The sequence below is a fragment of the Anastrepha obliqua genome, chromosome 3 (assembly GCF_027943255.1).
Source record: "Anastrepha obliqua isolate idAnaObli1 chromosome 3, idAnaObli1_1.0, whole genome shotgun sequence".
NCBI lineage: Eukaryota > Metazoa > Arthropoda > Insecta > Diptera > Tephritidae > Anastrepha > Anastrepha obliqua.
Genome location: NC_072894.1, coordinates 86,455,239 through 86,462,630, shown reverse-complemented (window position 1 = coordinate 86,462,630; position 7,392 = coordinate 86,455,239).

The window sequence follows — 7,392 nt, the reverse complement described above, 5'->3', positions numbered from 1 at the left end:
GCAAAAGAGCAGATATATAAAGCCAATAACTTTGGTTAATTTCGGAAGATCTTACAATATTTAACTCTTGTACGCTCTAAGTAAACCTCGGCTCCGGCTACTGTTTTATTCAAAAATTGCTAAAAGAAGCAGGTAAAAGAAAATATTTGCCATCCCAAAAAGGGCGACGGCCAAATATCGATGATGTGCTTTCTCCAAAGTGTACGGCTCTAATACATCCCATGTTTTTTTTTTTTGGCGGTGAGGTTGGATTAAAAATGCCTTCGCAATATATAGTAACCGTCGCTACTACGTGTGTGTTGATTCCTCCATAAAAATCCCTGCTCTTCTTTTGGCTTTTTCGAGGTAGAGGGCCAAGACGACGTCCTAAGAAGGGCTCTTACTTACTCACCCTGCGTCCAGGGACGCCTGTTTTGAGAAACCTATTCTCAATGCTCTTCAGCATAAGTTTCCATTTCTCGCTTCTTTTTTCGGATAATATCCTGCGACGGCATCCCATTTTCCTTCGGCTAGTATCATTTTCTCTATTAATTTTTCAGGTGTAAATACACCAATAGTTCGTTGCAGAGCTGTTCTCTCTATGTCTAATATGGTAGAAGCGTGGTACTGGGATTTGTGAGACTTTCGCCTCCCATCTCCGTTTGAGCTCTTGTGCTAGAATATCTATAGAGATGGTTCCGCTGATAACTAAAACCGCTGCTTCAGATATTGTTCTGTATGAAGAAGCCAGGTGCGTTGCACGTATTTCGCATCCACATAAAAGAATCGAGTTCGTCGTGTGCATTAAAAGTTTACGCTTGTTCTGTGTTGGACCTCCAAGGTTTGCCATGAGCTTATTTAACATGCCGCTTACTTTGGCAGCTCTTCTGGCAATATGATTAAAGGGTGGCGCAAAATTAATCGGGTGGCGCAAAATTAACCATTACTAAAAAAAAAAATTATTTTATATTATTTATAATTATGCTCCATTGCTTGTCTGTTTGTATGCTGCAGCTGTCTAGCTCACAAGTGTCAAATATGATTGCCGTAGGATGATATTTGCAAATATTATAAATCTTTCCATAATTGATTAATTTTGGGTCACCTGTTATGTGCGCCCAGTAAGTTCATGGGATACGTCTGTTAGTTAGAAGGATTAGCTCTGTTTTCTCTGTGGCCAACTGTAATACATGGCCTTCTAGCTATGTCTGAACTCGGATCATCACTTGATTTACCTTCCTTTTGGCTTCGTCACTAAATGCACATCCTCAGGCATCTTTATTCGAAGGATTTCATCGTAGCTTATATTCAAAAGTTCAGGTCCGAGTATTGATCCTTGGGCCGCAACTGCTGTTATTTGTTTAGTCTTGCCTCCTTCTTTCGTTTCGCTATTGCTTAGATAGCTAGATTATTCGGGGTCTTATTTTACCTTTAAGGCTTCAATTACTTCGTCCCAACTTAAACTGTTGAATATCCAGTTTGGCTAGTAATACTAAATGTTTGGAGTCTAATACAACCCATGGACCGAAACGTTATAAGGCTTACTAAATTGAACTACAAAAAACCTTCTTAAGTCCCATTTTTTTCTCGTGGAGAAACTACAGATGAGTCTCTGTGAAATATCGACATGAAAAATGCAATATGCTTTTTACCTAGTGCATCGGATGCCCTTACTGCAGCATCAGTTTAGTCATCGTTTCAAAATCTGTTTGAAAAAGCGTCTGGTTGGGATTGCGACGATATCATTCCTCTCCTTCCTCATTCCTCCAGTCGTTGCAATTTTGCTTCGTGAAGTAGAACCATTGCAGCCCGTCTCCCAATCTGAAATGGAGCAATGGATTGTGGAACCTTATTCGGAACCTACAGCTTTAAATGAAAAATACTGTAATGAAGACGACGAAACTGCCGGTGGAGGAAATACCGACGTAATGGTAAATACTAATAAAATTACATCGGAGGAGGCAATATCAGCATTCAATATATGCCTGGCTTGGGCATAGCTAAACAATGCTTGCTTAAATGACATTTGAACGCTGCAGAGTTTGTGGAACAATGTGGTAGTGGACAAGCGAGTATGTACAAAACAAACCAAAATCAAAAATTTCTTTAATTTCAAATGAAACTTAGCGCTTTAAAGGGTATTTAACTAATATAATATAACCAAAGAAATCGGATTGCTATCTGAACAAGAACTATTTTAATTTGTATGGTACAATAAACGTCAGTACTTGCAACAACCTCGAAACATTGATCGAGTTGCACTGTAAAAAGCGCACCCAAAAACATAGTAATGTGTATAAGCTTCAATGAGTATGGAGCATCCGCAAGCGTGAAAACTTTGACCCTTTCATCTGCAGGATTCCAGGAGCCACGGCTTATTTAAACAAAATATAATATACACGGTGCGTATACAACTTGCGAGTAAAACTATTTAGCTTGGAACTCAATTTAATGAAACTTCTCAAAATGTTTACACTACATTAACTTTAGACATATATCTAAAGAATTATTAAATAAAATTTCCAATAGCTGCAATAACCTCCTCGATCCGGGTCCGGAAACGAGTTCATACCCAAATCAAATACTCCTTATTCATATTGACCAAAACGGTATTAGTTGCAACCTTCTTAGAAGAAATTGTGTTATGAGGATGCTTATTGGTTTACGCTCAAACTAACCAGCGGATTAAGATCTGAGGAGTTAGGCGACCATAAGTTCGGTGTTATCTGGTCATAGAAATTTTCTCCCATCCAATCTTATGCCGCCATGGCTTTGTGTGAAGGAGCAGAGTCTTGCTGAAAAATGAATTGACTGTCACCGCGTACATTATCAATCCAGGGTTTACTTGCTGTCTCCAGAACCTCGATATACGCACCAGAATTCACTTGAAATCCTTGAGTAAAAAAGTGTGGTGGTATATATGTCTTTTGCTGCTCACAACACCATAACTGTGCCTGAAAACTTTGCGTGCGTTACAACAGGAACCTCTGTAGGGTTGGAACATATCGATTTGTCATTCTGCTTATTTCTACGGTTGTTCTTTTGGCCTTGATTAAAACTTGAATTTGTTAGAAAAAAACCATAACATCTCAGGCGCTTTAGAGCGTTTAATTTTGTTTAGAATCGTTTTGATCGGATAAGTCGTTGTTCTCGTGTTTGCTCTCACATAAACTGTCTTCTGAATCTTGTCTATATAGATCTTGTCGATATAGGATTTATACCGGGGATCTTCATGGACAACTCAATGGATAAGACCGCGAAAACATTAAGCTCCCTCGCAAGGGCCCTGAATGATTTTGAAGGCTCCACGTCAATGATCGCATGCACTTACAATCAAATTTGCAGATCGAATAGTGTTAGAATGTTCCTTGTGTTTTTTGCGAGTGGTTCCGAGAAGTTATTGCCACATATATGCATGCCCTCAAATACCATAAGAACCCTGTATTTATAACTCATTTATTTTTTATAATAACTTTTTATGATTATGTTGGGTATGACCAATTTTCTTCCGTGATTATGTTTTTTTTTTTCATAACTGTAGTACATTCACCTCATCTAGTTCACACCCCAAATGTCCGTGTGAATATTTTAACTGACTAACCTCTTTGATTTAACTGCCACTATTATTATAAATAAGCACTATTATTTTCACTTAAAATAAGAATTTTAACTTCACAATAATAATATATACAATGATATATGTTAAAAATGCACAAGTTTCTGGCATATGAGGTGTGTTCAAAAAATAAGGTGAATTTTAATTTTTCTCAAAAAATATTTATTTTTTCATCAATTTCTATTTTATCTCCTTGAAAGTAGTTCCCCTCAGATATAATACAATCCTCGAAGTATTTCTGATATGCACCTTTTGGTATGTCGTTGCGCTCTCTCAGCGATTTGGTTTTTAGCTCCTCAATCGTCGCAAAACGCCGCTTGAATCTTGTTCCACAATTCCGGGTGTTTTGTTGTAGGAACCCCTAATGCACAACAGTGAGCAAAACCTTGATATTTTATCGAACTTGATGTGCTTTTTATGATCTTGGCTCTACCGGACTGTTCCTTTGGGACGATTGGGCTTTGGTTTCGATGCCATAACCATATACCCAGTTATGGCCATTTATTTCATGCTCAAAATTTCCGAAAAGGCGAATTAATCAGGTGTTCTACTGATATCACCTTCTGGAGATACGTCTTGAAACATTCCTTGCAAACATTCAAATTTGTTATTAAAAATTTTCTAACACACTCAATGAGTGCTCAACATTTCATCTCAGGAGATCGAATATTCACTAAATAACCAAGCTCTGTATATTGACTGGCTTATACCTATGTAGCAGATTAGAGACATTAGAAGATCTTTGACGATTCCTGTATAAGTTATTTGAGTGTGCATGGACTAAATTGGGATGTTGTTAGAAATAAATGAATTTTTTTTTTTCAATTTTAAACGTTTATTAACAAAAAATGGTTACAAATTTAATCTTCAAAATAATAGCCATTGCTAGCGACACATTTTTCCCATCTCTCGGGCAATTTGTGGATGCCGGCCACGGTCCTCGATCTCCGCCATAAAATCACCACTTCGGAATTTTTCAAACCACCTGAAGCACTGTGCTCTACTTAGAGCATGTTTACCATAGGCTTCTACAAGCATTTGATGAGCTTGTGAAGCGTTTTTCTTCAACTGATAACAGAAAATCAACGATGTCCGCAAATCGTAGTTTGAAGGCACGAAATTCGACATTTTGAAGAGCGACAAAAATGCATTGTTGTATGAAACGTAACAAACAATGAACTGGATATTGTTGACAGATGACAGACGACAGACGAAAAAACAACACATTTGGAAGGTTTAAAAATACTCCTATCGACATCCATGGACTAATAGCTGAAAGTCTCATTTCATAGGTATATACCTGGTACATCTATTCAAACATCTCAAAAGCGTTCACAATTCAGTGCCAATGATGCATTAGGATAAATTATATTCGGTTGAAAGGCTGCCCACAAGGGGCACGCCTATGCAGTTAAGTAAATGGTATTTTCGATTACTACCGTATTCAATAACTAACTCCTTCGACTACCTCCGCTCTAATATTCACCTTCTGGTTCTTTGTAACTCTGAATGACAATTTTCTTTCTCAGCGCTCTCTAAGAATACTACAAATAGGTAAAGGAACCCAAGCTCTTTATTTTCAGAAAGTCAAGCGCTGTTCTATTGAAAAGTTCTTGTAACCTGGGATTATATTAGCTTGTTAACAAAATATTCAGATGAGATCGGAAGGGAAGTCAGGCATTCTCAGACCCACAAAAAAGATCGTTTAGGTCGAAGCGTCGGCCATTGGGAACACTGCAGATACACAATTATTACAGATTATTTATCTCCTTACGGAATACTCGTTTATACTAGTCAGCAGCATGATGCACAGAATTCAAAGGTAGCGCCCATCTTCTATTCTCAGTGAATTTTACTGAATCTCTGTGTGTGCGACGTCATTTATTCGCTGTTAGTTTCTTCTTCTTCTGGCATTGTTGTTGACATTTTCACATATCTCTCACGCAACGTGATGCCACGCATATCTGATGGGCGCAATCTTGTATTCTCCCTTGTATAGCGGACATGACACACTCTGGTGAAATGAGGCGAATTGCCAAACGTTCATCTCAAGGGACTCACCCAATACTCTTGCAAATCAACTTCGAACCATCTATACTGCTTTCTACTTTAAGGCTGTAACGGAAAAGGAAAATGAACTCCAAAATTCACCATTTGCGCGACAGTTGTTGTTAAATCTGGCAAACATAAATTCCTTTAAGTTTTGAAAATAAAATAAAAAATCTACTTTCTTTCTAATTAAGCAATTAATGATGCACTTCAAGCCAATTAGATGCAATATTAATCTAAATTACATGTACGCTGCAGTCCTTTAGATAATTTTCCGAAATATTTGGGATATTTCATCAGAATATTATCACAATAAACCAGAGTTGCCAGGGATGCTAGAATGCGAGCAGGATGAAATTAAGGATTTCAGCTTAAAAACTGTTATACTTTGGTAAAAATTTCTGCTGTTCACATCTGTAGAGCTACATACGGCCTGACAAGTAAAGGCGTCGGGTCTCAATATTTTATGTAGAAGTTCCAAAGCTCTTTTGGGAGGGTTCTACCTAAATTAAATCATATTCTTAATTTGGACTCTACCCTGCCTTAAGAAGTAATTAAGTTGTTCTGCCCTATAGTCAGTAAGAATTTTGTTCATTTTGCTAAATAAATAAATATAAGTATGAAATTTCGCGCAAAAAGCGTATTATTTGCTATAAGATCGATTTCTGCCGTCTTCATGTCAGATACTCAACTGAGCGTTGCGTTGAGTTGTTTCTTGCCGCCTCTATAGGGTAGATTTTTCTTATAAAAACTTTTTCATGGGAGAAATAAAATTTGAGGTTATCTATATTACAATATAATTAGATGTTTCATGTCCACAGTATACTTAGAGCCCTGGCCAACCGAATATTAGTTACGAGGGTTCCCATTTATATTTTCGGCCTTGGGTACTTTTAGTGATATCAGGAGCCGTGCGACATTTCAGTTGGAAAGTGTGGCATCATAGTGTTGTTCATAGTGGCTTTAAAAATTCATCTCGGCAAAAAGTGGAAGTAAACCGAAACATTTTCGTGCGATTATTTTTTACAATTTTCAACGTGGATTAGCAAGACTAGAACGCATCGATAAATTAAATTCATTGTGAGGAGAGCAAGATATTATTTATTTAAATAATGGGTGATCAATTTAGTGATATCGGATTTAAAATTGAAATAAAAAAACAAAAATTCAAAATGATTGGGTAATCTTTATTACTTTTGTTTACTTTACATTTATTTTTAAAGATAATTCCTTCCAAATGTTGACCGTAACTGCGCCGTAATTCGGCCATCCGTAAACACCAATTTTGAAAGACTCACTGGAGGACTGCGGTCGGTATCTCGTGAATAACTTTAGTAATGTTGACTTTCAATGCCTCAGTCGAGGCTGGTTTATCCAAAAAGCATCTAGACTTTACATGACCCCATAAATAAAAGTCCAAAGGAAGTGATATCACACGATCGTGGTGGCCAATCCACTGATCCAAGACGAGAGATAAATTGCTCACCGTAACGACGATGCAGTAAGTCCACTGTTTCACGGGCTGTGTGACAAGTAGCGCCGTCTTCTTAGCTTCAATTTCCGACACCAAAAAGTCGTTTATCATGGAGCGATAGCATTCGCCATTCACTGTTTCATTGGCGTCAACCTCGTCTTTGAACAAATATGGGCCGATTATTCCTTCAGCTCATAGGCCGCCCCAAACAATTGTTGGATATAATGGTTGTTCTTGAATGGCTTCAGGCTGCTTTTCAACCCAAACACGGCGG